The sequence below is a fragment of the Pinus tabuliformis genome, chromosome 6 (assembly GCF_031772625.1).
Source record: "Pinus tabuliformis cultivar Carrire ecotype Pingquan chromosome 6, CPIR1, whole genome shotgun sequence".
Taxonomy (NCBI): Eukaryota; Viridiplantae; Streptophyta; class Pinopsida; order Pinales; family Pinaceae; genus Pinus; species Pinus tabuliformis.
Genome location: NC_142292.1, coordinates 1,709,373,259 through 1,709,382,263, shown reverse-complemented (window position 1 = coordinate 1,709,382,263; position 9,005 = coordinate 1,709,373,259).

Here is a 9,005-nt window from a genome sequence, read left to right as displayed (position 1 = left end):
AAGATTTGTGTAGATTTCAGAAATTTGAATAAGGCGAGCCTAAAAGATAATTTCCCATTGCCTACGATGGAGCAGATACTCCAATCAGTGGCAGGCTCTGAGTTAATGTCCTTTTTAGATGGTTTTTCAGGATATAACCAAGTTTTGGTCCATCCTGATGATCGACTCAAAACCACATTCAGAACAAAATGGGGAACGTATGCGTATCAGAAAATGCCTTTCAGACTTATTAATGCAGGAGCCACGTTCCAAAGAGCGATGGATATAGCTTTTAAAGGGTTGATTAACAGAACAGTAGTTGTCTACTTAGACGATATTATTGTATTTTCTAAAGAGAAATCCAATCATTTGCATGATTTAAATCAAATCTTTCAACGCTGCAAAAGGTATGGTATTTCACTTAACCCTAAAAAATCCTTCTTCGCTCTTGACCAAGGAAATCTCTTAGGCTTTATTGTTTCTAAAGATGGCATTTATATTGATCCGGACAGGATCAAAGAAATCTCTGAAATCCCTTTCCCTCATAATAAAAAATCCATGCAGTCATTTTTAGGCCAAATCAATTTTGTCAAAAGATTCATTCCAGACTTTTCTCAAATCATTTTGCCACTTCAAACTATGATTAAGAAAAATTCATTCTTTAGATGGGGATCAGCAGAAAAGGAAGCGTTTGATTTAATCAAACAATCAATAATCAATGCCCTCGCTTTAAATACTCCTAATTTTTCTAATCATTTCACATTGTATACTATCGCATCCGATTTGTCTTATGCAGCAGTACTCACACAGATTAGCAATCACAATTTGGAAGCACCCATTTCATTCTATAGTTCAAATCTTCAGGGTGCTGAATTGAATTACTCCGAAGTAGAAAAACAAGCCTTTGTTGTATATAAAGTTGTCAAACATTACAGACCCTTCCTTTTAAAAGCCCATACAAAAGTTATAGTTCCTTTCCCTGCAGTAAGGCAACTATTAATCCAAAGGGAATTAGGTGAAAAAAGGGAAAATTGGGTTATAACACTTCAATAATATGACTTAGAAATTAAACCAGCAAAGATTGTTAGAGGCCAAGGTTTTTGCAGGTTATTGGCAGGAGCATCCCACATTCAAGAATCAGGTGATACAGATCAAACCGAAGATATCAACCAGATAAGTATTACAGATTTTGAATCAAAATATGCTAACTTAATCTTTTATTTGAAAAATGGATATGCACCTCCTAACCTGTCTTACAAAAACAAATGGGCCATTAGATTAAAAGCAAAAAATTTCACAATTATTGATGATGTGCTTTTTAGGCAAAATTATGATTCAATCTTATTAAGATGCCTAGAAAAACCTGAAGCACAAAAGGTTTTGCAGGAATTACATGATGGACCAGCAGGAGGACATTTTGGAGCTGACACAACAGCCCACAAAATCATTCATGTTGGATATTATTGGCCCACTCTGTTTAGAGATGCTCATGAATATGTAAGGAAATGCCGAAATTGTCAAACTTCTAGTGGAAGACAAAGAAAACCAGCTTTCCCTTTGCAACCAGTCAACATTGAACAACCATTTGAGCAATGGGGATTGGACATCATTGGAGAAATTACTCCACATTCTTCCAAACAGCATAAGTATATCCTTACCGCTACTGATTATTTTACTAAGTGTGTTGAAGCAATTCCTTTAAAGACAACAAATTCTGAGGCAATTATAGAATTCATAGATCAATTCATCATTACCAGGTTTGGTGTCCCAAATGCTCTTGCTTTTGATAATGCATCTTATTTCTCAGGCAATGCTATGTTTGATTTCACTATTAAAAGAGGATTTAAATTGAAATATTATGCTAATTACTATCCCCAGGGTAATGGTTTAGCAGAGTCTACAAATAAAAATCTGATTAAAATTATTAAGCGAACTATCAAACAAAGTCATAAAAAATGGCACAAATCCTTAATATTTCAATATGGGCTGATAGGATAAAGCAGAAGGCTTCCATAGGTTCTTCTCCATTCAACCTCTTGTATGGAAAAGAAGCAGTGCTACCAACAAATCTTGTCCTTCCTTCTCTAGCCCTAGTTCAGTTTATTGAGGAAAGCCCTTCTTCTTCTATTCAACTTAGACATGACCAAATTCTAAAATTAGAAGAGGAAAGAGAAAAAGCCAAGGTTATTCATGAAAAACATCAACAAATCATCAAGTCATCCTTTGATTCATTCTCATCCGGTTCAAAACAATTTCAAGTTGGTGATTTAGTTCTGAAATGGGACAAAGCCCATGAAGATAAGGGAAAACACACCAAGTTCCAGAAGATGTGGCTTGGGCCATTTCAGATCTGTGAGAAGATAGGCCATTCGACCTTCATATTACAAGATTTATCAGGTTTGAAAGATTCTCTCCCTGTTAATGGCCTTATCTTAAAAAATTCTTCAATTGAGGAGGTAACCCCTTCTCCTTTTTAGTTTAATAGAATTTTGTAGTTTGTAGGACCATTAGAAAATAAAGTTGTAAAGTATCTTCCATTGACCTTTGTTGTATTTAAAAGTTGTTCAAAAGAAGTAGTGTTGATATTTTCTTTTAAAATAATAGAAGTCTTAAACAAAAGGGATAATTTCTAAGAAACCAGGTATAATTGCATTCTGAAACCACACTTCAATTTTTGTGAACGCTTCTCAAAGTTTAGAAATATTGTAAATCATTTTATGTTTTCAAATTGGTCACAAAAAGGTTATCAATATCAAAATAGGAACTAATCCAACTTCAGCATCTTTAACTCTTACCTTGTCATTCATTTACTCTTAAGGAGAAAATTGTCCATCCCACTCACCAAAGCTTATGATTACTCAGAGTGTAATTCTAAAATATTTGATATAAAACATAAGAGGTCTTATTACAAGCCTGCTTACCATGATCATAGGGAAATAGTTTAACCGACATTACCAATACTGCATACCAAAACAGGGTAATGGCTTAGAATTATAAGACAAGGGGTCTCATCACAAGACAGCTTGTTCAGTTAAATTACTACCAGTGAATGGCATTGTCACTCAGCTGGTTACCAAACCAGGACAATGGCTTTTTATCTTACAAAATAACAGAAAAGTAGAAAAGAAATGCAAAATGTGAAAAGCATGTTTTGAATTCATTCTATTAATCATACTCTGGAATGAATGGGACAATGGACAATAATATGGTTAAAAGGTGTCCCTGTCAAAACTATGAACGTTTGCTGGCAGCAGAGGCTCTACCTATGACAAAGGAGTCAATTCTAAAAGCTGATTTGGAAAGGTTTTTTGTTTTATCATTATCAACCAATAGAGACCAATTTAAAACTTAGAATGTATCTAATTTTAAACAAGAGAGGAAATTAGCAAAGATAGTTTCATTTTACTTGGAATGCATATATACCTAGTTATATTAGAATTTTCCCCTTTGATGAGATTTCTATTTTGAAAAAGTTTAAGTATTTCCGTACTTTTCAGAGATAACTGCTTCTTCCAGCGAATTGCCAATTGTTGTGCTCTACAACAACCCACCATTGCATATCATAGTTATTCTCAAAACTATAATATGAAATGGGTCCCTTTTTATTTTAATTGGTATCAACTTAGAAGTATTCAAAAGGGTCCGAAAACAAAATGAAAAAATTACAAAACCTTTTTGATAAACCAATTATTTGGTCTTATAATATATAAATGATTAATCTTTTATCATTGCGATAAAGCAATCGCATGTTGCAATGACAAAGGAGGCATAACTTAAAGACCCATTGGTTTTCTCTGACGCGACAACACGCAAAAGGCTATCAGATATCGGCAATAACGAGTTATCATAACAAGCGTCCCTTTCGCTCCGATGCGATGCGATAAAGTCCCTTTCGCTCCGATGCGATGCGATATCACTTTCGGCGATTGGGGATGTACCATGCATGCTTTTCAAACTGCTCAGTTAATACTCCCGATGCGATGCGATTTCGCTATCGGCAATCGGGGATTCCAAAAGGAACCAATATAACAATTTAAGTTTTCCCCGACGGCCGATTGTGATAAAGCCAAAAGCGTGAATTTCAAAGAATTGTTAAAACAGGGATATTACGATTAATTCGTATTAAAGGCCTTATCTTCCCAACAGTGATTCACCTGCGCTCAACCGCCAAAACATCCAAGGCACGCTTAAACAAATCATTCGGCCAATAAACAATATGATGGGCATTTAAAGGATTGGTAGGTTTTAACGGCCATTTAATGAAATAGTAAGTCTAAAAATCTTTTCACAGATTGTATCTGCGGCCACTTTAACTTAATCCTTCACCGTGCATTAATCAATATATCTCACTCATATTTGGTTTGCACTACCAATTCTTTGTATTACGTTCATTTTCACTCCTGTGCAGAATTCTTCCGAAGTAATAGATTCAAGCAGAATGGGGAAGAAGTCTAAGAAAACTGCAATCGCTTCCGCTTCGCCAGCTACAGGACAACTCATCGCTGATCCAAGAACTAAAAGAAAAGGATTGATATCCGACACTACTTGTCTAGGACTTGGCAAAACTACTTGGCAAAGTACTTATAATTTGATTGAGGCTGAAGAACCCGAGGTGACAGCAGTACAAGCCACAGTAGGTACCACTCGAAAATCTGATGCTACTCTAAAGGACTTAGCTGACTCTTTCCTTCATCGGATAGCAGCTCAGGAACAAATTCTCCCATATACGGATGTATTGACGTGGGCAATTGAGGAAATCCCAATCACAGACAGAACCTTTTGCACCAGAGATGGGAGAATCTTCGGTTCATTTCAATCTAATGATTTGAGGCAAATGTATCATTTGCCTGTACTAGAGAAGAAGTACAACAAGGAATTTCTGGAGAAATTCCGAGATGAGAACGAAATTGAATCCGAACCCATTCGAGATTGGAGGCAAAATCCGGCAAAACACAAGCATGAATCTTTGGGTAAGTACTATGTTGATTCTCTATGTTCTCCTTATTGTTATGCTGGGATAATGATGTGTAGATTGTGGGGGTTGCATGATTCCGCTAATTTCACTATAGAAATGGTTCCTTTGATGGAAGCAGGATGTAATAGTGAAATAATGGATTGGTCAACTATACTGTCAGATAAGCTAGCAACAACAGTTCTTGATTTTAGAAGCAAAACCAGCGTCACTGAAAGGCTTATTCCCCCATTCTACTGCAGTGCTTATATACTGGACACCCTGTGTTTTAATTCTGAATTTCCCGTGCTCGGATGGAGGTGGACTTCACAAGACCCCATGCCCATTCACATATACCATCAGAAGTTGTGGAAAACTTACTACAAGCACCATCTATACCAAGTCTGCAATGGCTTTATGTTACCCATTCATTACTCTATTTTTGATAAACCTGCTCCCAAGATTTCCTACCAAGCAGGGGTCGATTTGACATCCATAGGAAGATGGTTCGGAGAGGAAAAATTTACTTATATAAGAATTTTCAGCAGCCAAGCCAAACCTCATGTCCTTCCTTTGTACATTCCCGATAAGCTGTTGGCTAGGGAGATAGCCTATCAGATTATGTCCGAAGGAGTTACACAAACTCTAAAGAAAAATAAGAAGCAGGTTTGGCCCTCTTTTCCTCTGAGATGTGGTGTCTACACTTTGCATGATTTCAAACATGCCGAGAAAGAAGCTGAAAAGATGAAGGCATTAAATCTAGCAACTCTCCCTAATAGGCGATTTGATCCAAACAAAATCGCCTATAATGCACTTGAACAGGCCAAATTGACAAAGTTTGATCATAAAGAAGATAAGTTCGATGACCTGTTCTCCTCAGCCGAGTCAATGTCCCAAGTTAAATCGTTGGCCAGAATGGAATACAAAGATGATAGGTTAGTTGAATTCAACAAACTTAGAGAACAGAGGTTGAAAACTCTGCCTCTAGATCTGTTAGCAATAACCCCAACAACAGAATCAAGCGAGCCTGAGCAACGACTAACTAAGGAACCTCTTGTTACATCAAAAGAACAGGAGGAAGTGCATATGAAAAATCAAGAGGAAACCCAAACAAAAGAGCAGGAACAGAGAAGCATAGAAGTGAATGTAGATACTCAGATTGACCCGAAATTGCTCCAGGAATGGCAGCAATTCGACTCAATCATCAACAATCTTGAGTGCTCGAAGGACGCCGAAACATCAAAAGCGGCAGACACACAGGAGACCACTTCGAAACAGGTTCCAAGTGGAACCAGTGGCCTACCCAATTCTAAAGAACTAGAGATAATCCCAAAGGATCCCTCCGATAAGATTATTTTGCAAATAGAAGAAATTCCTCCCTTAGATGTCTTCTATAGCCCAAGACACAAGGCTGTGGTAAAATGACAGAGGAAGAGGAGAAGGACTGATCAACCTTCCCTATTCCCAGAACAAATAGTGACGGGCAACGTGGTTTGGAAAGAGGAATTTGACCCCTCTGATGACCTCACAAAACTATCCCAATATGTTGGAGCCTATTCGGCAGCAACAATAGACAAGGCATCAGAGGTGAGTAATTTATTAAAAGAAAAAGACCAGGAGATCTTTTCACTACAAACACAACTATCAGAGGCACAGCAGAAGGCGGAGTAAGCAGAACGGCAATTGTTTACACAACAACAAATAAATAATCAACTGACTAAACAATTACAGGAATAGAAACAGAGGATTGATTATAGTGCAGTCCAAAAGCAGAAAGAGCTGTCTGAGGCATTGGCACAACTGAAAGCAATGAATGAACAAATGCTGAAGTCGAAAGATGAGCAAATTGCTCAACTATCAGCCCAGCTAGAGAAAACAAAGAATCTTCCACAGCTAACTGAATTTAGAGCAGAGGCATTACAAATAAACAAGGCATTGATAACACAGATAAAGCTTTTATGTCAACAAATCGCCCAGGCGAAACCATTATGTGATTTGACGACATCAATCAGTGAAAAATCGGAAAGAGCTAGAACAGACTTGGATCAAGCCGATGAAACATTAACTAATTTTCTTGAGTGGCAAGATACCGATCAGGGACAGGTGGCTAATTTACCAAAGATTTTAGAATCACATAAGGAGATATTATTTACAGAATGGCAGTCCTAGTTAATGAAAGCAGAGAGAGAAATTTCAAGATGCAAATCAACCACAAGTAATTTGGTTGAATTGGTTAATAATACTCTCTATTTGTCTAACATGATTTCTCAATGTACTCCAGGTAAATTGACAGCAGCTAAAACATTGGAGCAGTCATGTTATCCGGAACTATAGAAAAATGGGAGATTAATCGCAGGAATTAACAGTTTGACATGGGACACCTATTGGTTCTTCTTAGTCAAACCATACAACCAGAGAGCCGCCCTCAAATGCCTTACAGATGCAATCGGGTATATCATTCCCGATATACAGGATACCACCTATGCTGCCAAACTCAATTCTCGCCTCAACAGACCACCCGAAGTGGAGCCAATGCTTGTGATATGCTAGCTCAGGTTTAAAGGTAAACAGCCTAAATGATGATTCATGCCGCCGACTGCCAGATTGCTGTGAAAGAGATATTCAGAATCAATTGATACCAATTAAGTAGGATTTCAGTTTCATAGGTAGTTAGCTTAATTAAGTATTTATAGACCCTTTCATTGTATTCGGAAAGGGTCGTAAGTTTTGTATATGACTTAAAGCCTAAAGTTACACTACTGTACTTCAGGCGTATTCTTTTATAAAACTGGACCAATCATTCTGATTTTGACAAAGAATCTTTTATGTGAATGTGCACTACTGTCTTTGTTTGAAAGTATTTCTGAGTCCGAAGAAGAATTTCAAATAGAAATTGATATTGGGAGTGATTAGCAGCTCATATGGTACTATTATCTATGTCTGAGTTCATTCTTTTTATACGAATTGTCATTTGATCGCTTTTGCTATTATCGGATATATGTATGTGTTTTTAACAGCATTCTTTATTCCTTCCACTATTGGATGTTTATAGTATGCTTTTCTTTTGATCATATATGTATTGATGATATAAATTATAAGTGTAGCAATATTGTGTTAATCACTTTGTTTAACTATTTAAACAAAGTAATCCTTGAATGAATAAATGTCTATGTTTATTAGATAGAGTCATCTATATGCCTGTCAATAGACAAAGATCATCAAGCGCTACATTTCAAAGAACAATAGTTCCCAGGATTAGTAGTAATTCTTTTATTTTGCTGATAGATTAAATTATTCGCCTATCGTTAGATTAGATAATCAATCATTCATCCACCCCTTTTATTCATTACTGGGAAACTGGTCCCATTATCCCCAGTCGGAGCCACCATTCCAAATGGAAAAGGATCTGTATTAAGGTCCAGACCAGGTGGTTATCCCCCAATGTTGATACAACGATTTTTGGGGCATCAACAGTTTGTTACTAATGTCATATTGCTTCTTTCTACATTCATTTGCATAATGACCATACTTCTTACAGTATTGACATTGAACTTGATATTTATCATACCTCTGACCTTGTGCTTGATTTTGGCTTGGGCCTTGACTTGGATTTTTATTGATGCCTCTTCCATTTCAGCTTGAAGGGCCACTTCTTCGACCTCTGTGTGGGATTCTTCCTCTTCCTCTAGCATATAATCTTCCTCTGCCTCGACCTTAACCAAATGATACTTGTGTCTTGAAGGCATTCTCCAATGAGGAGCTTGTTTATCTATTCAGTCTATGTTCATGAGAAATTAGTGATGCATTAAGTTCATTCACTGTGAAATGTGAGAGATACTTTGTCTCTTTGATGGCCACAACAATGGCATCAAACCTTGTTGGCATACTTCTCAAAACTTTCTCAACGATTCATCTTTCCTCAAGTGTCTCATCATGAGACCTGATTTGAATAACTATCCCAATCACATGTGAAGAAAAGAAGTCTACATTCTCAAACTCTCTCATAGAAAGTGTTTCAAAGCCTCTTCTCAACATTTGCAACTTTGTTGTCTTGACTTTTTCCATGCCTTGGTAG